We start from the raw sequence: 23,521 nt of genomic DNA, 5'->3' as shown, positions 1-23,521 counted from the left end.
TCACACTAAACCGTGATAGGCTCCTAAGCAGCTTGGGGACCTCCACAGATATACATGTTGCCTTGTGGTTTGTTGCAATTGTGCTAAAGGTGTATTTCACTATTACCACCCATTAAATCTTGGATTAAACATTAATAGAAGTTCATAAAGATATTTTTCTCTTTAGGGAGAACAATCTTTGTGCAGTTCATGAAGACCTGATATTCAATGATATTTTTTTTTTGAGGTTTGACCTGTATAACAGATAGTTGTAACAAAAGAATGAAGTCCCATGCAACCACTTGTTTTCTTATTTTGATGACTAACCCAACCTCTTCTGGTTGTCCTCTAATATCCTTCCTGTTTTAAGGCTATGCACTTGTTATCTCCTATTGGCATTAATGCTGAAAGAGGGAGATAGAAAAGAGATTTCTTTTCAAGGGAATGCAGTGTGTGCCTGGAAGCCCCTCGTCCAGTCACTATCCAAGCATTGGAGGGTGTGTTTCTTTAAGGCTGGTTATGTGTTCATGTAACAGGGCAAGTGCATACGTGAAACAAGCTTTTGCTGAAGCTTTAAGTCTGCGGGGGAATTTTCTAATGATCGTTTTTAGTTAATAGGCACAAGTTGTTAGCCTGAGCTGGGAAAGCCTTTTTTTGTGTGTGCCAATTCCACCCCCTCTTTTTTTTGTCATGGACTTAGTTCCCACAGCTAATGCACCTAATAATGAGACTGGGCAAGCGAATGCCAGCGTAATGATATGGAGCTTGTTTGGCTCTGACAAAGAACACGGAGAGCGGCTGGATGGCCTAAAACACAGGCCAAGGGCTCTATTCATCCCAAATGATCTCTCTCCTTGCATGCCACCAAATCCCACAGAAGGAAGGCTGCACGGCCAGGCTGCACCTCAGGATGGGAGAGGTGTCCAGCAGGGACTCGGCTGTGCCCCACAATGCCCCCTGAGCCCCTGGCGTGGGGCTTTTCACTAAATGGGGGTCGAAACAGAGAAACAATCAAGGGTTAAGCCCTTGAATGAATATTTTAATCAGTGTTTCCTAACACACATACACACCAACCGGTTGCAGGGAGGGAAAACATCCTTTAAAACTTACCAGACAGGTTAGAAGGACCTTGCTCAGCTCCAGCTCCCTCAGCTTCGGTGGAAAGCAGGGGGTGGTATTCTGTCTTTTTAACTAGCATTTTCCCATCAGTGGTTTTCCCATCCCCTTACCCTCTTTCTTCAGGCTGAGTTAATAAACACCTAGCAACTTACTCCATGGCGTCTGTGTGCAAACAGCTCCCACTGAGCCAGTGAAAACTACTCCCGCAAGAATTCCATTAGATCCTTTTCCGCCTCGGCCTCCCAGAGCACTCCACAAACGAAGGTGATGTTCCTGCGTACAGTTGTGTTTCACGGATCAGGCCAGCCCAAATCCTTTCCCATGGTTCGTGTCCTGTCAGTGACTGAACTGATGGGACATGAATCGAGTGTCCTAACTTCCAATGCTATTTCTATGTCTTAGCTTCTTCAGTTTTGCATTTGCTGCATCCCACCAAATCCTCCTTAACTCAAGGAACCCTGAGCATGCAGGAAGAGCAGGTTAAATCACTGTGAGCATGAAAGACATTGGGGTGGCAGCAGTTGAAAGCTAGTTGTGTCCTAGAAGACGCCATAAAGACTCCTCTTTAACAGGCATCAAAACAGAGGAAATTATTGTGGGCTAAGCCTTGAGGTGATAGTCAGAAACATTCTGTAGTACATAAAATATTTTCTAATTGCACATTTTCACATAGTTTATATTTTTCTGAAAACTTTTCTTTTTCCAGAAAAGTTGCCCAATATTTTAAGAAGAAGAAAAAAGAAACCAAAATCTGTTTCATCATCTGTCGGTCTTCCCTCAAGGACAATGAACTGGAAAAAAGTCCATCTGATACTCTCATTTTGTTCAACCAGAGTTTTTTTAGGAGCAAACAAGACCTTTTTTAAGTAGCTCTATGGATAAGTAATTTGAAAGAAACCACTAACTTTAATGTATCTTACTGCTTACAGAATATCTGCCAGCAAATGATCATATTCTCCATACTGTACAAAAATATTCAGCACTGAGGAGATTTATGAGTAATTTACATCCCATTGCATTATTTTAAACAGATTTGCTAGAGGAAATAAGTTGCCTTGGTGCAATTGGTCAGCTGAGTCTATGGCATATGTTTCTTGTCCCCAGCTGGATGACCATGTTTCCCCTATGAACACGAATGTGCGTGTGTGGAAATACTGACCTATGTAAAGTTGAAATGTGTATAGACTGGTTGTTTGTCATAAATAAACTTAACCGTGTGAATGCTCACTGACAACTGAAACGAGTGGAATAATAGTTTGGCTGAAGCATATTCGTATACAGATTTTAATGAATGCTCATGGAAGAACATTTGCAAAATCAATTAGACCTGGAAGTATCTGGTGAGATGCTTTTACGTACAACCAGCACTTGGGCACATTAACAGGACCTCTGTAAAACTGCCTTGCACACTAATTATGATTTTGTTATCAGGCACAGGATAAATGCCATTACACAGACACATTAGGTTCTTTGCTTTTCTGTGAACTAAAATACCAATTCAAGCATTGCCTGTGGTTATGACAGGCAGGTAGATTTCACACGAGCTTATGGATTCCGCTTTGCTACTACATGCTCTAGAAGGAAGCTCTCAAGAAGCGATAGTCTTAGCTTAGAGGTAGTATTGAGGTGTAGCATTTTTACTTTTTTAAAACAGAGCCTTTTACTGTACACTGTGAAAACCCCTATTAGCATTTTCTTTTCAGATGCTTTTCTGCACCACAGCTGCTATGACTCTGCAGTCAGGAAAGCAGAACTGGTGTGACTGCAATTCAGGAAAGAAGTTGAAAAGAGAGAAGAAAAAAAATAGGGCTGTTTAAGACAGCTAGAAGAAAGCATGCCAATTAAATTTTTAAAGAGAGACAGAGGGTAGGAAGAAAAAAAAAAGAGCTAAAAAGCTGGAGGAACCTGGGGAAAGTTGGGGAGGGGAGAGGGGAAGGAGGACAAGAAAGCCATAGAAATAAGAAATGGGAGGAAGGATGAAATGAGGAAAGTTCGGGGACTGTACAGCAGCAGTGCACATATTGAATGCAATTACTGAGGGAGAAGAAGGAAAGGAGAACCAGAAGAAGACATATAACGGAACAAGGAAAGCAAAGTCCATGCAAGGAAAGAAGGGAATCCACACCAAAAAAAGAGAGGAAGTGAAGAGGAACACGAACAAGACAAGAATCATTTTTTAGAGCAGTGCCATTTTATTGAGGCAAGGAACATGCTGCAGAATTGTGTTAATGCTGCAAATTGTGTTAATAATGCAGTGGGTTCCCTGCATGTGCTCAGCTTATATATTTAATTTCAAATTGAAGTGCTCAGGAGTTATTTAAGATGCATTTCTTGGATTTGGCAGCATGTTTCTGAAAAGACAATCTGATACTAAGATCAGTTTACTGAAACAGACACAAGAAGACTTATCCTTCATCATAATTATGTCAGAGTGAATACTAGGGCATATGCTAAGAACACACCAGTGTTAATATTATTTTAGAAAATCCTAAATAATTTGCTACAACCTATTAAGCTCGTACCATGAAGAAGCATGGCTCATTCAGTCCTTAGGACAAGCTTCATGTATTTTTCAACACAGATCCTTAACTTTACTCACAAATAATTTAATCAAAGATTATGTGATTTCTTGTGCCTTATGACTAAGCACACACAGAAAGCTTTGCCAAGTCAGAACCCAGACTTCCTGCCACCAAATCAGCCACTTTCCATTAAAACCTTCATAACTGTAGATTAACTCTCAGGCATTAAATGATGGATCACATACAAATGTTCATTTTCCTAACTATACATTATTACTTCTGTAAGAAAGTCTCGGAAGTTAGGGCTGATAAAAATAAGACTGGAAGCTTACTGATATTAGCAAGCCTCACAGTTATGCTCAAAGCAAGGGAAAGATGGAGCTTTTCTTCTTCATATGGTGATTAAGGAGCAACATCAGAAACAAGAGAATAAATATATCTCAGGAACCATCCCCTACAGGCACACATTTCCAACAAGAGGTGTTAGAATACAAAGTCCTGTTTTCAAAATTCTCTAACCTACTAGATATCTTCAATTCTAATAAAAGTCAGAGATCTGTTCTCCTTACATGCCATATATTTTACTCAGTCATTACCCTTGTATTGCAAAGGAACTTGATACTAAACCCTTGAATGTGATTGTTTAAGCTAAATTTTTCTGCTGTGTAGGTGTTTAAGAACAAAGATGTTCCACGTGGGATTTAGAAAACCCTGGCAGAGAGGGACCATCAAAAATTATATACCTTCCTCTCAAAAGTACCCAAAGCCAAACATGCGAAGAGGTGTGTGCAGATGGACTTGTGCACACAACCAAATGCATAATTCATTTGTGGTGGAAGAACTTTGACTGTTCTTCCTATCCTGGCAACCATAAATCCCCACTTCCCAAGAGAGGAGGCCCACAGTCACACATGTAGCATATACAGTTTGAGAATTTTCCTTCTTTGAGGAAAACCACTGAAATACTTCATACAATTTCCTTTGTTTTCTGAGGATATCACGGCAGCACAAAGACACCCTTTACAGGACAACTAAACAGTAAAAGAAAATCAACCATCATTTGATAATAGTGTTACACTCTTTGAAGACAGATGAGAACACCAGCCCATCTAAGCCAGCCCTATTACAAACCTTCAACTTCCAGCCATTCCTTAACCCTGATTTGTCAGAGAAGAATGAAACTTGGTTGCAGAATCAGAGCCTTTGAACACAACACACACACACCCCAACACCACACTTCAGTTTCCAAGAAACCACAGGTTTTTGTAAGCAGCACCTTGCTTTGATTTAGCTTTTCTTATCCAGAATTTTCAACTTCTACCAGTAAGATCAGTGCCTTCTCCAGTGCATGGGCAGGAAACCAGAGGGATAGGAAGCCTGATTAGCCCCAAAATGATACTAAGCTTGTGCAATTTTTCTATGCTCAGATATCTATATGGAGTATAGATACATGATCTATTTCACTTCTGTGGCACCAGAAAAACCTGAGAATTCTTTTTTACCTGTCTCATATTCACTGTCTCTTTTCTTCCTCTCTTCATTCTCCACTGACTTTAAACATTTTTACCATTACAATACAAGTTAAGGGTTTGAGTTAAAAGACCTGTACTGCATAAGCAACCCTGTGACTGCAGGTATCAGCTAGACCTTCACATGTTATAAATTAGTATGTATCTGCTAATGATTAGGGCAGTTTAAACAATCTGAAGATCCTGTTAACTTACCACCAAGTTCCTTTGCAGTAGGAGGACAATAATTATTGAGTATAATACGTGGTATGCGTGGAGCACAAAATTTCCAGGCATTAATGATTCTTGGAGGATGCTGTAGCACTCAAATGAAAATGAGTCATTACCTTAAAACAGTATTAGGGAAAGAGCTACTTCTGTTGGTTTGAGGTTTGCTAAACTAAAACATATGTTGAATGGAAGCACTGGCTCTGAAGTGGACGTCTCCAACATAGCTGGAATCACCGCACAGCCATGTAAATGTCTTGCACACTGGTACCAAGAATAAATATTTATTAAGCCTTCCTTAAAAAATGTAACAATTGTTTTGCTTATCACTATTGTAGGTTGCAGGATGCCTTGTATAAACATTTACATTTTCTCATTGTTCCCACCAGTGAGCATTTGAATTTCACCGTAAACAATGGCTTTGCATTCAGTGGGGAACGTCAAGCTTCATATCCTACTGGTGGTGGTACGCACGGCCATTCACATTGCAAACTTGGGTGCAAGCGGTCAGCCCACTGGCAACCTCATGGCTAAGGTGAGGAATTTCTCCAAGGAAAGGTGTCTCCAGGTGAGCCAGGGGTAAGGCTGCAAGACTTTGCTCATTTCACCTTCATTGCAGTGTTCATTGCAATGTTGTGTGTACCACAGTGATGTGACACCGTACATCCCCTCACTCCTGGCAGGAGTAGCTGTGCTGTAATACCATTTAAAGCAGCCATTAAATGTCAGGATTGAAGTTGTACTGCCTGCAGATGACATTTCTGGGGCTCCATCAGATTTCCTACCCAACTCATTTTAACCACATCCTGGTGTCACAGGAAGGGAAAGGGAGGCAGCTTCTGTGCCCCCCGTGCCTGTTTCAGGGAGCCTCTGAGTTACAGCTGCTTTGGAGGCCTCTTTTTTAGCCAGAGAAAAAAACCTTAGGATCAGACTGTCAAAGGTATGCGGGCACCTGAAGGCATAACCAAACACCCACAGGATTTTTCAAGAGCACCTCAGCTGCCTCGGCACTTTCAGAAGACCTTCCCACTGCCTATCTGCATCTTTAGGCGCTTACATGCCTTTGAAAAGTTGGCCTTTAGCCCCTTATCCTTATAAAAGTATTTCCCCTGGAATAAATGACTGGCAATTAGTTTAAGAACGAGGCGCTCCCTTTTAAATCCAGTACAAATAGCTAGAGTAGATAAATCACCACAAGACCAGTGACTCCAGATAGACATTTTGCCAAAGTAACTCATGAGAATATAATTTTTAAGCTGCCTGACTATGTTAATGCACGGATAAAGTGTTTAAATCCTGTTACAGAGGATTTTAAATATAGTTCTCACTTAGCAACTGTTTTCCAAAATTAAGGTACTAATGTCAGAATTAAGGATTGTTAAAAAGAGGTTTCCTGAAAACTGATTTCCACAATGGTTTACTGAGTCACAGAAATGAATGAACAAGTAGACATTTTAAATAATAAAAATCTGATAATACAGGAAAAAAAAACAGACACAAGATCCATTAACTAGCTGGGGCAAGGAAGAAACTTCCTAGCAAGCACAGTGGTGCAATGTTCTCCATTATAATGTATGCTACCAGCTCCTTCCAAACATATTATATGAGACAGATACATGATCAGATACAATGTGATACTCCCCACAGAGATGATTTTCACATGTACTTAGTAGTATTTGTGTGTTCTTTTTGCACACTGAGCTGCTATCATTCTCTAAAGTGATTAGGTTTTGAAGTCCTGAGACCTTTCCACATGCTACAAGTTTCCTGAAGCTGAATGAACAGTCTGGAGATGGCACTAGACTTCTAATCCCTTTTGATGTTATGATAAGAGCAGCTGACAGTCCATAAACAAGGCAGAGAAAAGGTAAATGCATCCTCACTGAGAGATCATCATTACAACCACAGAATATAGTTACATATTATATATTACAACCATAGAATATAGAACCACATCAGAATATAGCAATTATTTCTTTCCAGAAATGTGCAAAGGAATTGAAAATCACTTCTTTAAAATTGTCATCATGTTTTTGAACTTGAAGTTGCATTAAATACATAAAAAGAAAGCAAATACAGTGCACCCTTTCTGCATCAGCCAAGATGTTCCTGAACAACTTCATTCACGTAGTCAATGTTCACATTCTCATGGCATGGCTACTCCTGGCCATCTATAGCGTTTGGGATTACTTCCATGTTGCAACTAAATAACTTGGAATACAAATGGCAAAATTAATTTAGAGGTTTCTGGACAAGTAGTTGCTTGTGAAATAATAAAATCCATGATTCACGCTGACATTGTTAGTAAGATCTGCAGAAGGTAGACCAGCTGTGTAGAGTGGACCCTGACCCAGGTGAGCTCCTTTGGCACTGCTGCAGCACAAACATTACTAATCATAAAAGAAATAAAGATATCAAAGTTTACATTCATCTCTATAGTGAAGAGAAAAGAAAACTGCGTGGAGACCTCATATCAGCCTTCCAGTATCTGAAGGGGGTCTACAAGGATGCCAGAGAGGGACACTTCGTCAGGGACCGTAGTGATAGGACAAGAGGTAATGAGTTCAAACTGAAACAGGGGAAGTTCAGGGTAGATATAAGGAAAAAGTTCTTTCCTGTGAGGATGGTGAAGCACTGTTACAGGTTGCTGAAAGAAGTGATGAATGCTCCATCCCTGGTGGTGCTCATGGCCAGATTGGACAGAACCTTGGGCGACATGATCTAGTATGAGGCATTCCTGCCCATGGCAGGGGATTGGAACTAGGTGATCTTAAGGTCCTTTCCAACCCAAACCATTCTGTGATTTAATGATTCTATGATTCTGTGATTCTATTAATGTTCATTGTCAAAGATTCCCAATGACAACCAGCTATAGAAAGAAAAAAGAACCTTCCAGCTAATTCAGGCATTCACAGATGACTAACTGCTACAGAGGAATGAAACCCATTAGCAAATGAGGACGAAGAGGAGGAAAGTTATTGTTGAGTTAAAATGAGCAACAATGAACTCCTTTTCAAAATGCATCATCAGCTCCAGAAGACGGACAATAAGCTGGAGTTCTCTGCAAAGGAATGAATATCCTGTGAGTATAAATTGTTGGTAAATGCAGGAAAGAGAACTCCTGGCACTTGTGAACATGTATGAAACATCTGGTGCTAGAGCTAGGCATACCAAACTTCAGCTAACATACTGTGTATAGTGACACCATGGACTTCAGATGGCAAGCAGTCTGATGAAATAAGAAAGCAACGGATGAGAGGGTGTGGGAGATAAAGAAAAAATAATCAAAAGTTCTTCAAGTTTGCTGGAAACTGAGTGGTCCTGCCTAGACAGAAAACCGTCTGGAACCCACTGAGACTGTATTTACCTTGTTACAGTTTGAAACTATTTGGCTTCAAAAACCTGATGTTGATTTAGATCTTCTGAGGTATCAGCCCCATTTCTAGAAAGTGTTCCAAAAACCAGAAAAATGCTGAGCGTGGGAGAAGTCTAATGGGTTGATTTGGCTTTGGTTGCATTTCAAGACAGCCCAAGGGGGGAGAGGAGCAAAGGAGTGCTGTCGTATGTGTTGTGAGTCTCTCTGTATTAGGAGAAAAAGGGTTGAATAACTAAGGAAAAAGGGAAATAGTAAAAGAAAAGACAGTCCCATTAAAAACAGAGATAGGAAATAAAATAATTTTGTTTGGAAACATGTTTTCTTTCATTAAGAATTTCCATGGTTTAGTTTGACTTATTCTATTATTGAGAAAAATATTTTGGGGTACTTAGAAGAGAAAGATTATGGAAAATCAACATGAAGAAAAAGACCCCAGGAGAAGGAAAGATGGAGGCACAAGACCAAGAGATGTTGAGGACAAGAGCTGTGACAGAAAACTTCTCTTTACTCAACCATAACTGTAATGAGATCCAATGGCTGGAACTGGAAGCAAGGCCAGCTTAACAAGTAAGACATAACACCAAGGCTAATAATGACAACCACCCTCCAAGGGAACTAGCAGAGACTCCACATCATAAGTATTTAAGCCAAGAATATTTTTCTAAGAGCTTTGCTTTCAGTTGTCCAAAGTGTGTGGGCTTTCTGCAGAGCAGAAGAAAGCTCTAAAGCCTGTGCCATACAGATGATCACAATAGTCTGTTCTGGCCTTATACCACAACCACAAGACTTTTAGCCCTGTTGCTGGGAATGTGGTCAGTCACACCTCCCAGACCCATTCACTAGCTGCTGAAAGCTCTTCTGAAGTATCTGAAATCCAACAGGTCTTTCAGGTGAGGCATCATCTGAGATGAGTACTTCATGGTGGTGCAGAGCTTCATGGTGGGTGCAGAGAACACAGAGGCAAGGGCTGAGAACTGACAGAGGGGACATTTAGATTAGATATTAGAAAAAAAAATTCTTCCCTATGAGGGAGGTGAGACACTGCCACAGGTTGCCCAGAGAAGCTGTGAATGCCCCATCCCTGGCAGCATTCAAGGCCAGGTTGGACAGAGCTTTGAGCAACCTGGTCTAGTGGGAGGTGTCCCTGCCCATGGCAGGGGATTGGAACTGTATGAGCTTTAAGGTCCAGCTCTAACCATTCTATGATTCTATGAATTCACAGCTCTTTGGTCACTGGCACAGCTTCCAGCTCCCTGCAGTGGCACCAGGACTCTGCCTATTGAAATAACTGCAATTTGAGCAATTATGACTGTCTTTCCAGAAAGTCATATGACTTCTCCAAAGAAAGCTCCTCTCCATTTCTCAAGCTGTAGGCAAGATTCTCTTCTTATTACTAAAGCTATTCAGCACAGCTCTGTAGAAACACATGGAGCAGCACCAGTGTAAGGCATGTGCAAGTGAGACACAAACCAGGCCTCTTACATTCAGCCTTTCCCATTCAGAAAACAGAACAGGAGCAGAGGCTCAGCATACAGATGTGGTGTGTGCAGTGGCTGTCCCAGGCCACAGAGTCTGGTTACAGATGCATACTTGAATGTAGAGCAAGCCACGGCTGAAGAATTTTTATTCTGGAAATGTGTTTCAACCTCATACCAAGAAAACAACCTTCTGTGAAACACAGATATAGATTTGACCTTTCTGTTCCTCCAGTGCATAGGTATGTTCAGCAAGCTCTGTATTTCATTTTGATACCATTTTCTAAAAAGGAGTATATGTTTATGTAAATGCCTTGGCTACTTAATCTGGTTCAACCTCAAGAAAGAGTTTTCCTTTTATTTGTTTTTTTTGTGTGAGATGATGTCTTCCCAAGCATACTCATATTCTTTAGACACAGTAGTTCTGTCCTTCCTTATCTGCCAGCAGACAAATTTAGCTCCCAAATTAGCAGCTGCAGCATTTGCTCTTACCTTGTGATAGCCTTTTTATCAACTTAGCTCAAAGCATGATATTCTCTTTGCATTTGTAATACTCTTCTGGCTGCTTAAACACCATGGCTGCCAGCAGAGCTACAACCCAGAGCTCTGGAGATACAGTTTCCTCATCAGTCAGGCTGGGAAATAAAGAGGGAAGGGATTGCATCCACATATGCTTCTCACGCATAACAGTGCTGTGGCAGAGATTTTTAGACCAGGAGGTTTCATAATGATCATCTTAGACTGCAGAATTTAAGCAATAATGTTGGTATTAAGGCCAGAGCTTCTGGATGAGTTAGATCAAATAATTTACAGTAATCCAGAGAGGCAATAAAGACCCCCTCAGCGCTCCCCTGAGAAGCTGTACCAACAGTTCATGCTCCTGCTTGTTAAAAACATGCATCTTATTTCAGACGAGATCTATCCAGGGAGCTTTGCAATGACTGGATTTTGTTATGCTTTTGTCTATGTAATTAAATGGTCCTCTCCAGCCATAATTATCCCCTGTCATGAAGGTGCTCTCAATTGTAATCAAATCACCACTTCACCTCCTGGGTTTTGCCATCCCAGATCACTGGCTGGCACCAGAACCTGAAACTGCAGGCATTGTACCTGCAACATCTTCTTCATGGGCTTTTCCCTGCTGCCAAACCTGCAGCTCTCTAGCAGCAGCAATAGACTGAACAGTGCCACGCTCCGGCCACCGACGTGGCTTAATGGGAAAAAGGCGCATGTGTGCCTGTGTGTGTGTGTCCATGGGATCTGCTGGTTAAATGTTTTCCTTTCCCAGGGGATATATTTGACATCCAGATAAAGGGGCAGCGTGGAAAACAAACTTACTTTCTCCCGCCCCCCCCACCTTGGAGTTTGGTATTGTAAAACAAGCCTCTCTAGCTGAGATTCTTTTTGAAAGCTCCTGGTTATCTTAGCAGCTGTAATATAAACCACAATCTCCTTAAAGTATCTCCCTGCTGCAGCTCCCTTCCTAATGGGGGATGGAGGGGCAACGCATACCATTGTATTCCCAGAGAATAACATATTTTCTGGAAAGTTTAGGTATTTTTTTAAGCTGGCTAATGCAAGACCGTATGTTTTCTGTTGGAGCTCTGCTAAACTCGCTAGTTACATATGCGCAAAATGCGATAGCGTCCATCTCTCTGCACCTCATTAACAGTATCTCCCTTGCCTTTTGTTTCAGTCATGACGATCTACAGTGGGAAGTAAAAGAGGTGATGGTTACGAAGTGTGCGGGTGAAGGGCATAATCAGAGTAGTTCTGCATGAGTGTTGCTTGTTTTGATGTTAAGGCTGTTTGAGATGCCTCATGCTGAACCATGTCCCATGCAAGCCAGCTCACGCCTGTGTGCTGCAGAGAAAACACTCCTGTAATTTTGACACCCTGCAAAGACAATGCCTGGAGTACAAGCACCTGTGTGCTAGGTAGTCACAAGACTTTCAGCTGGTACCTCTTGTGGTTGCTCAAGGGAGCCTTCGTCCTCTTGCAACCTCTGGCCTTTGAAGGCAAGATACGTGACCCCATGGGGAGGTTCAAAGAGGTGTTTGGGCTGTCTGGCAGGAAGTGACTGCCATACCCATGTTCCTTAACCCACTCGGATTTTTTCCGCCTTCTTGGTTTCCTCCTCTGTGGGTGTGAAAATGACTAGGGAAGAGGAAATTGGAGGTGCCAGGCTGGAGAAGGCATTGACTCCCCCTTCTGCAGCTGATTTGCCACTACAAGCAGTAGCCAAAACCTTCCCCCCTCCTCCAAAAGCCCTGAATCCCCTGCCAGGCTGGTCATGGTGTTCCCAGCCATGCAGCAGCAGAACCCTGTGCTGGGTCAAGCCGAAGGCACAGCACTAAAGAAGGAGCAGGTCATGGAAACCTGTTTCCATTATGGTGCTTGTAAATAGCCTTCCAGATTATCTTCTTGATTAGTGTACCCTACCTGTGCTGTTTCCATCTCTGAGGAGCTGAGTGCTTTTAAACCTTGCAGCAGCACTGCCATGGCAGAAAGAACCTGCAAAGGCAGAGGGCCAGCACCCAGCTCAAGGGTTTCAGTGTCTCTGGCAGAGGGTTTCTCCCCTTCTCAGGCAAGTGCATTCTTGACTTCCTAAGGGCACTAGATGAAGGAGGGGTTGCAGATCTGGAGACCACCCCCCAGTTAAGTGCATCAGTAATTACCCTTTTAAAAGCTGCATCTGTCCTATCGCATTTTACTCTACAACCTGTACTTCAAGCTGTATCCTACAATCAGAACTGGTTTTCTCTGGAAAACAAACTTGTCACACTTTAAACTCCTTCAAAGAAGGAAATAAGCAAGTAATGCTTTCAAAGCTACCCAAGTAACTCAGGAGCTTGTATCCCATTGTTTTCCATGCTAAGCAATTCCCTAAACAATTCTGATTTATTTTTTTTTGTTTGTTTGTTTAACTTGGCCCAAAGTCTGATTTCCAAAAATAATTAAGGCAGTTTGGAGCCACGAAGTCTACCTGTAAATTGAATTTGGTCTCGTAAGTCACTTGCATGGTTTGGAAATGCTAACCTTGATGTGGCAAACACAGTGTAACTGGAAGCACTCGTTACAGGTCATTGTTTTTTTTTTACCTAATTCAATGACACCACTAGAGAGATAAAACAACACTGGATTAAAGCACCCCAACTGAGCCAACTAGTTGGGTAGGTACACATGCTGTTACTCCATGGCCAGAATGAAGGGAGAAGTGCTTAACTTCTGCCACTTTCTTCTGAGGTTTAATGTAACTTGGTTTGCCTCACTTTTGCCACAGGCTAAGAGAATGCAAGCAGTCACCACCCAACAGCCATTAAATAATTCAGCAGCAGTAACTACCACGAATCTGTGCTCTTCCCTTCCAGTCTGGTCCTTAGGCTGGGTCCCTCCAGCCTTGCATGACCCACCTCCAACAATCTGCTGGGACAGCTGTTTCCAGGCTCAGCCAATCAGGACACATTAGCCTGGATGCATTTCAGTAATGAAAGATAAAAATACTTTTATTGGCTCCCTCAGGATTGTCCCAACAATCAGGGTGAATTTTTCCTTTACTATATAGTGATGGCTTATCTTTTCTCCTTTTCTTCCAGCACCAAGAGCCACTGTGGTAAATGGAGTTGTGCTGCATCAGTGACCCCACAGACCCAAGGGAAGAGGCAGTTCCTGCTGTGAAGAGTGGGCAGTGGGCACAGATGGGAGAGGTGAGAGTGTAGGAGATAGCACAGCCAAGAAAACAAAAAGTGTCAGCAAAAAGGCAACAAACCTTCTCAGCTTCTTCTTGGTGTTCATTTTCATCTTCCTCTGGTGCCACCGAGAAGATGTAAAGTCTTACCGAAAAAGAGGCCTGAAAAAGAGCCTAGCAAGGAACACTTCAAGAAGCGATCTTCCAGTGATGTTTCTTAAACCATAAGTAGTCACAGCCAAGACAATAATTTTGTCCAAGTCAGGGAAAAGGGCATCATGAAAAAGACAAAACCATGAAAAGTGAGAAAATGCACATTGCCTGATAGCACCAATTAGTGTGTAAGAGTAACAAGGGCGAAAGAAATAGATATGCTGTAGGGTAATCATCAAGGTGTTGGTCTTTATTACGGTGTAAGCCAGCAGAAATCTCTGCAAAATCGATGGAGACCTACTGGGACACTGTATTCATAAAACAAAGTCTGTGCTGTCAATTCCCAGATCTTGTTTTATTTACGTATTTTTAATTTAAATAAGAACAAAAAAGCTTTCAGGCCTCCAAAAAAAAAACTTGAGCTTTTATTTTTTGTTACTTATAGCAACAGAGATGATGTGTTATATTTCTGAATTTCTACATTAGTATGTTTCCATAATTCCTCTAGCTTCAGTCACTCCATGTGGTTTGCATGAAAAGGTGCTTCATAGAAGTGCTCTGACATTCCACATCAACACAACCCTATGAATTACAGTGAAATGTGAAGAGCCGTGGATGACTGCAGGGAGAAAAAAATCAAAGTAAGGAGCTTCTCAGCTGCTAAAACAAATTTCTTGCCTTGAGGTTAGTCCATTGTGCAGCGTCAGAACAAGATGTACTTGATGTTGATTTGTATTCGTGTCTCTGGTCTTGATGTCTCTGCGACTGCGGACAACTTTTTAGAATTCTTTCATCCTTGGTTAAAGTTTTAGAATAAAAAGTGAGAAAAATGGTAACACTTAAAAAAAAATCTTAAAGTCATAGTTTCCAATTGCCCAAACCCCCAAATTTGTATGGAAATGTAAAAGTTTTGACAAAACCTTGGGAATGGTTAACGATTTCTAGGTCCCAGATGGAGCAAGACAGACACAAGGGCAACAGGCGATAGAGCACTCTGGGAACTGCAAAATCCCACCATTCCCTAGCAAAGCCTCTCCCTCCTAAGCCACCCACTTCCTTCTCAGCTTCAGCTGAAGCACCTCCACAGGTATTTACAGGCTGAGGAAGCCAGGATACCTCTTGGCGCATGGTGGTTTTGAATTCCTTCCATCACTCCTAAACAAGAAAAAGAGCAGGATCAATTTTAGTTCAATGATTTGGTAGTTGCTTTTTTCCCACTCCAAAACAAAACACTTCAGCTTGCAGTGAATAAAGCACTTTAGACTTGAAGCAAGAGTTTTTTACTTTTTAGTTAAAACCAAACAGAACAAGGAAAACAGATAAATTGAACATTGAAAAACATTGGCTAGGAGAGGAAGTAGTTGTGCCCCCCATTTTCCAGTACTAAGTGGTGGGGTTGCTCAGGCAGGTTGCCTGAGGTTTAGAACCCTCCTATTGCCTTAGGAGACTCATATCTCAGGGCAGTGCCTTCACTGCCTCAGTGCTTTCACCAGGAGAGGAGTGAAAGCTACTCTCAATCCCTTGGCTGACCTGAGTCCTCTTTGCTTAAACAAACATGCAAGAGATCAGAGCCTGTGACTCAGATGCTCTCTCTCTTTGGTAAGTGTCCTAGGGACAGGCTAGCAATCACTTTTTCCCACCTCCAGCTCCCCCTCCCCATCCCTGTCCCCCAGCTTGGTAAATATTTAAGTATTCTGAGAGAGCAGGATGGCTCCAGTAGGAGCAATCATGAACATCACAAACCAAAACACCCCAAACATGAAATTATGAAGGAAAGCGATTTAGGATCACGTCACATCAGGAAAACAAGAGGCTTGAACTTGTCTCTCGCACATTCCTGATGCTGATAAAAAGGGGTGCATGTATTTTTCTTTTGGTTTTGTCAGTGTATCTTAACATACTTTTTTTTCTCTGAACAAATTTACAGCAAATACCATTCAAATTTATGAACAGCTTCTAGACAATAAAACTGGCATTTCTTCAGCAAAGTTTGCATTTGCCACTAAGAGGAAAGAAAAATCACCCAACTCTGCTCTACTACATGCATGTGACCTACAATTTCACATGGGCTCAAATCCTAGCATGATATTCACCCAGCGTTGGCCCAAAACAAGATGTAATTAACCAACAACACCAACTCTTGAAGGACCTCTGCACGATGGTCAGAAAGTTCTGACACACCAATCTCATTTAGAACATACTCTGCAATGAAGGGGAGGACCTGAAGCAGGGAGAGGGATGCAACCCTTCCCATCTTACTGGAGCAGTGAACAGCACCTCCCTTGCACACCCTCATGTATTATATTCTACTTCTCCTTGTCACGCTCCACCAAATGTTGTTTCTGTTCTGTGAAGGATGTCTGGCTCTCCCCTTGACTAATCACTGGGCATTAGAGGGTCCTCTCTGGAGCTTGAGAACTTGACCTCCGATAACACCCATTTGACAGGGATGCAGATACATGTGGCCCCCTCACTCACCCCAGGAGTACTCCTCACTCACCCTAGAAGTTCTCTGATGCCCTGTCATCACAGGCTTTCAGACAAGAGATACTGGTGAAATCAACAACAGCAAAAGGAATGTGGCCTTCTGGCCTAACACCCTTTGATTGATATTCTTTATTTCAACAAAACCTTAACTTGGTTAATAATACATCATACAACCTGTTTTGGCATTTCCAGGCAGGACATGTCTGCAGAACTAACAGGGTCATTGAGGCAATGTGTTTCAAAACAAATACTGGGTCTCACTTTCAAAATCACAAGGTCATTTTATCTGTACATATTTCTTCTGTAGTCTGCCAAGCTGCTGCTTTACAAAATGATCATGTCAATACTCTTATTTACTATCCACCTTACAATAATGCTCAGAGGTCCAGCAAATTAAGGGTTTCCTGGGCCCAGATGCATAAGGAGACACAGCCCCTGCCCTGCAGAACTTCCCATCCCACTAGGCTGTTTGCAGGCAGGGATTTGAAGCACAGAGCCAGGGGAAAGCTGAGACCACAGAAGCAGAAAGCTCAACACAGAGTTGAAGGCTGAAGCCTGCTTTGAAAGCCATAATGTGCACTTCATGCATCCCTCTCTGAAACAAGAGCCCTTTTTTTCCATAAGGTGACCCCCTTAAGGCCTTTCTACATGGAGTTTTCTGCATGTGCCCTCTGCTGTAGGAGCATCCTGCCCACTGTGCCTGGTTCCTCACACGTGCCCCAAAAGGGAGTAAGCAAAGCCAGCCCCCAAGCAGCTCTCGAGCAGCCATCATACCCTGCACATAACAACCCTTACGCATGGCAGACACATCCTTCACGCACGCTTCCTGCTCTCCACAGGAAATTTCATGGTCCCTTTCCCCACCCCCAGGAGAAATTGCAACTCTCTCACATGAAACTGGAAGCATTTAAAAGCTCAAGCTACAGCTGGCATCTACTCTAGGATGAATTTTGATCCCTTTAATGAAGGAGTGCCAGAATTTCTGTGAGAGATAGGGAGTCAGAAGAGATTCCATGTGCAGAAACCTCTGTCCTACAACAATATTTTACTGAAACGCTAACTATAATACCGAGGTATTTTACAGCTCCACCCTTTGGAAATGATTCTCTTAGAGAAGAGGAAGCATGTTTCATGCCCCTATTTTCTAACAGTCGTTTGGCCCCCATTTGCAAACAGAATTTCTCAAAATATTTGTCTTTCCTATCACACCCTCTCTCGTTTCTTTGGGTGTCAGCAACTTCTTCCTTCTGTTGTAGCGGCGCTGCCTTTCACCAGCATGCCTGGCTCCTGCTGCTCTCACATTAGGAAGGAATCGGTTATCATCCCTTGCAAAGCCTGCCAGGTACTCACTCATAACTAAAAGCCACAGCTACACCTTAGGCAGGGCAGCTTCCCCTGCTCCAGCACATTTGTAGTTGGTTAATGAATTGAGCAGAATCAAGATATCCCAATAGTTGAGAGAGACATTTCCAAAGAAAACAGGAAAGTGTAGGGAAATGCACTTGCAAACCAGGAAGGTGGAACAGGTTTCTTTTCAAATCTGTCTTTAGTTCATCCTAACAGAGAACCTTCCTGCAACCCACAAAAATAGGCTGCTGATGACCTCACATACTCAGAACTTTGGCTTTTATTTCTGCAGATGCTGATACCCTCATCACATGGCCTCTCAAGCTGCCGTGTTAGGCACTTAATGCCAGTGCCAATTGCATTTATCTTTGCAACTTGCATTCAAATGAATGCTTTGTATATGCAAAATATACCTCTCTAAAACAAAGAAGGTAGCAGTCCTCATTGAAGACTGGGAATACATGCAGAAGCATCAAAGTAAACGGTTCAGAATCTGGATTGTATCTGGAGACTTTTGCATAATGCATACAAAATTTTGGCTGCTATTTTCAAACTGGAACACCACTAAATATTGAAGTGATGAATTTAATCTCTCTTCATGTGATTGTGTCTGCTCAGCTGCCCAGAACGTGTTTTAGGGGTAAGGGTTTCAGCTGGCAGGAGTTTTTTGCCCACCACCAACCATAATCAAGTTGTATCTGAGCTTTCCTTAGAGTAACCCGGTCTTGGTCTCCTGAAATACAAACATTGCAACAGATACCAGGAATTGCACCACTCATTAAGACATATTAAATACAATGCTTGCACTGATAAGACTCCTATCTGAGACTCCGGAGAAGAGAACAAACTTTGCATAGAAAAATATATCAGAGGAGGCAAAAGCTGCAGTTCAGTAACAATAACCTGGAAGTGTCTGCAATTTAAGATAATGAAGGTGTGAGCAAGATCTTCAGGCAGTGCAAACTGATGTTGGTGGGGCTACATCAGTTTATATCATTTGAAAATTATCTGGCCTGAGGTAGATATCATCTTTTAGCAATTTTAACGAAAAAAAAACAAAACAACCAAACCAACAACAAAACAAAACCAAAACAAAAACAAACAAACAAAAAAAAAACACAAAAAAAATAACCAAACCAAACAAAACCAAAAAAAAAGACCTTATTAGTTACACTGTTCCTCAAACACATTACTGAAAAATAAAGCGTGTATTCACCTTGATCTGTAACAGCAATATCAAGGCGTAAAAATGGCCCTCTGGCCAACGTAGCCTCAGTCTATATAGCGTCATATCCTTCTACTCTTCCCAGAGAGGTAACTAATTGTTTGGTGAAACACACTGCCCTCCAACCCTACAACTGAGAAAGCAGAGCATAGGACCCCGTGATCATCATCCTGGGTCGCACATATTCAAAAATCAGTGCAGCCTCAACTTATTTTGTATGTATAATATCATGGCCTTTTAAAATAACAGCCACATTTCATATAAAAGGGCAACAAATAACACTACATTCCTCCTCTCAAGGTGCTTAAGAAGGGGTAAGATGTATTTATTCACACCTATTTGCCTACTCTGCCTTGGCTGTATTCAAAGGATAGTGCCTGTAGTCATGAACAGGACATATCTCACTAAAGGATCTTCTTTGTTATCAAGGCTACATATTGCCCAACACCGTTCTCCCTCCAGAGCTAAGCAGATGAGATATGACTGCTTCAAGCTCACAGACTTCCATTATTAGAATCCATCTCTGGTTGGATGGCATTTTGTAAGCTGTCTCTTTCTGTTTCCTGTGCTACACAAATATCATTGATTCCTTGAGGCTGTAGGAGATGTAGGATTGTCCACTCCATTCAACTGAAAGCCTCTGGACACAAAACAGCTGCATGGAGAACCATCACTTTTGCAGAGATAGGTGGTCAGAAGCTGCTGGAGGCTCAAGTCCAGAACCACTTTGTTACCAGTGATTTATGTGACATCCTTAATTTCTAAAAGCCAGCTGCTTCCAAAAACAGCTACAAAGAGGCCAGACTCTAATCTTGGTTATGTCAGTTTATCTCTGCAGTTACTCCCAATTTACACCAGGCAAGCAGAGATCAGAATCTAGCTCCGTCTCGCTTTGCATTGGCCGTAAATAAGCCCATTAGGGTTTGTCCCAATGATGTAATGCTTTAATGCAATACTCCACATCTATTTGTGTCAGTGGAGTTGTTGTGGGGGAAGAGAGATCAAGGATTAACTATTTCCCATGTTTCTCACACAGCACAAATTAAAGTTTTATTTCCAGCCACCCTTCTCCTGTTCTTAACTCTCTGCTCTAGGACAGCTGCTTGACTGTTCCAAATGTGGCATAAGGGGCAAACAACAGCTATACATCCTGTCCATTGAGTCTGGAAAATCCCAGAATGAGAAAGCATGGACAATGATCATGCTCTTTAGTTCGGTACGCTTTTAACTGTAAAGCCTTAGGATTACAGGGCAGGAGGAGTTTGTCACTCTTGGCTGGGCAGCTCTAGAGGGGTGGCTTTTCAAACAGGAACATCTTAAAGGCAGTTGCTAGAAATCTGGACTGTAACTAGCAACAGGAATGTGGCCTAATTAAGACCTCTGGATGATCAAAACTTTAAACAATCATGTAACCATCTGCAGCTAAAGATACAAATACCTAAACATATGGCAAAATACGCTGCAGTAGAAGGAATAAAACAGGTTGCAATAGAAGAAAATCTGGTGTTTTCTATTAGGATGTGCTGACTGCCTTCTGTGAAAATTCAGCTACCTTCACTTTCAGTCTATCTTTATGGGAGCAGAAAGGCATACCCACTGGGTAGCATCTACATCATATCTATATGTGGAGGTCTCCTTGATTTACATCCAGAATAAGAACCCAAGATATAGCTGCTTCCCATCAGATGCTTTTAAGTCATATAATAGTGTTTACTGAATATTCATCTTGAGCTCTTGAGGTGCTGTAAACCCATGTGGATTTCAGGTCTCACATTAAAATACAGCAGTATTCTGCTGTATATATTGCAGAAAAATGCTTGAAAGCATATACTAAATGAAGACTACAAAGGGTAAAAAAAAAGAAATAACCCAGAATTAGAGCAAAGTAGGGTTTGGACAGGCCCTCAGAAACTGAAAGCAGTGCCCATGCAAATTCTGTCAAGCTCCCACATGCACCCAGACTGCTGCTAGTACAACCCACGCGACCAGTAGACACTGACGTGTGTTGTGGCGCAGTAGTCCTTTGTCACCCCATGCTAATTTGGATCGATATCTGAAATTCATGTGCAAGCACCAAGAGATTCAGAAGCATATTACAGGCTGCAGCCTTCACTGGGTTTGCGTCAACATGTACAGTTTTCAATGAAACCACAAAGAGTGAATTTGCTGGAGAAGCCAGAACAAAATATTGCAAATGTCCTGGGCAGAGCTTCTATGGTGGTTACAGGGAAAAGAACAAAACAACCCTTCCTAGCTGGGCCCCTGTGTGCAGACCATACAAGAGCAATAAAATGGACATCCTATCGGGATGCTTCTATCGCAGTGTCTTGCCTGCAGGCCAAGGCCCTGTGTTCTTCTGCTACATTGGCTGGTACCCTGCCAGCTGCAGTGAAGTCCTGTTTCCTTTTCAGGGTCTTCCACTCCCACTTCTCCAGCTCACTGTTCTCCAGCCTTACCACACAGCCAGCTCCCAAGCTGCTGCCTCTGCACCACTGCTCCTGCTTTCCTGCAGTTCCCCATTGACTGGGGGCCCTTCTGTCTGGCTGAAGTTGGGAATCAGTCAGTAGGAGCAGCCACCTTATCCAAATGAAACATCTCCAAGGAAGTGCATCTGAGTCAAGAAAGTCTGACCGTAGAAATTGCGTGAGTGTCCTATGCCATGTGCTAGCAAATTTCTTTCTTGTTTTCTGCCCCAACAGATATTCAGTTACTCACATGGAGAAGCAGAGCAATTTGGAATAGGAAGAATATGGGAGAGATTTAGCTCTGGGCTGCAGGAATATTCCCACACTGCATGGGAGAAGCAGGTTCACGGTTTTTGCTATGAATCTGACCAAATAGCAACTCAAACCCAATCCCCCCAGCCCAAATTAGGCATTTTCACTACCTTCACATTCAATGGCAGGTCTCTGATTTTCCACTCATCATCACCTCTTTTCTTTACAGGTTGGACCTGCTGCATAGATACCGTATGAATCCTGGTGACTTTTGCAGACCACCAGACTCTTCCCTTGTACTCATCCTTTATTACAGAAATAAATGCACCTTAAAAAGCGTAAAGGCTTCAATCAATTATAAAACATACCGCAAATAAATAAGAATCCAGTACCTCTAAATACTTTTCAAAAGAGAAAGGAATGTATATCTGACTTCATGAGAGACAAAACACATGGCTCATTCTGTGTACTTTCCATCAATATATACCAACACAGCAGGTATGTTCCCTGTGCCTTGAAAGAGGCACCGCATAAGATTAGGTGGTCATTTTTGTAGCATGCCTTGTATTTCCTGCTCACAAGGGAGGGTGTGACTGTCCAGCTTTATGAATGAATAATGTCAGTGTTTGATTGATTCATGGGCAGCCTGCTGAAGCTGATGTCATTCAATAAATGCGAAAATAGATGCCAAAATTAAATACCAGTACTTTCTTGTCATCTTCCAGCAATTAGAGCTAGCCTTCATATGAACATCAGCTGGTTTGTAACACCACAGAAGTGGAATGTTAAGGATGTAACATTTTCAGTTACTCAAGCACTTGGGTGAAACTCATAACTATTTCTTGGGCATGCAGTGTTATTTAGAAGTACACATTCCTTGCAGTAGGAAGAGTGTATCAGAAAGAATACCATCATAATTCTACAACATTGATTTCAGCAATCAAAAAGAGGTCACTCACACAATTCTACAAAAGAGCTTTACACGCTGCATAATTCAGTAGGCTTGTAAATCCATAAAGGATGAAAATTTATGGCACTGATGAATCAATATGGGAGCTTTGGCGCTAGCAGGATACTTTCAACATGAGCTCAAGAGCAGAACCAGATCCTTCAGGTGACATTAGAATTGGCATGTTAAATTCAGAAATCTGAGTGTTAAGAAAAGAGTTTGAAAAACTGTTGTTCTATCATGTTACAGATATTTGCAATACAGAGCTCAATTTTCTTTCTACTTTTCACTATTATAAGAGTAACTCTAATTCCAAGGTCCATGCTCCTTTGAAAATTTAAAGATTTGCAATGTAAAGGCAAACTGGTTACATCCATCAGTCACTACTTCGAGGTTTTTTGTCAAATCCATCAACAAAATCTAATCCTGACAAGTGCGCATTTATGACCCTGCAGTGATTGCCTCTCAGATTTCTCCTCCTCTCTCTACTCAGATGTGCAGTTCTGAACTCATCCTCAGTGAAAGACAGCTCTGAGGTCTGAAAGAGGAGTGCAGGACTGTGAAAACAAGAACAGCGAAGGGAAATCATTACAAGTCTGAGTTGTAGGATGGTGTCATAGGGAAAATGAGTTTGGGAAGGGACCTCATAAGGTCAACTAGAGATTTGAGCAAGAGATTGGAGCCTGTTGTTCAGGGCTTGATCTGAAAACCTCCACAGACGGAAATTGCACAATTTTGTCTGGGCAAC

The 23,521-nt window shown here is 42.0% G+C and overlaps 1 long non-coding RNA gene across 1 annotated transcript; it reads left to right on the top strand.

The window, feature by feature from the left end:
• Positions 1-1,228: 1,228 nt before the first annotated feature.
• Positions 1,229-22,522, top strand: LOC134162032 (uncharacterized). The gene is made up of 4 exons (XR_009964168.1): positions 1,229-1,362; positions 13,804-13,914; positions 21,807-21,914; positions 22,054-22,522. It is a non-coding gene; the product is annotated as an uncharacterized LOC134162032 (long non-coding RNA).
• Positions 22,523-23,521: the final 999 nt, after the last annotated feature.

This window comes from Pezoporus occidentalis, unplaced genomic scaffold (genome assembly GCF_034315485.1).
Source record: "Pezoporus occidentalis ecotype Australia unplaced genomic scaffold, CSIRO_AGI_Poc_V1 ctg182, whole genome shotgun sequence".
NCBI classification, from domain to species: domain Eukaryota; kingdom Metazoa; phylum Chordata; class Aves; order Psittaciformes; family Psittacidae; genus Pezoporus; species Pezoporus occidentalis.
The sequence above is the reverse complement of the archived record's forward strand: the minus strand, read 5'-3'. Positions and strand labels throughout refer to the sequence as shown.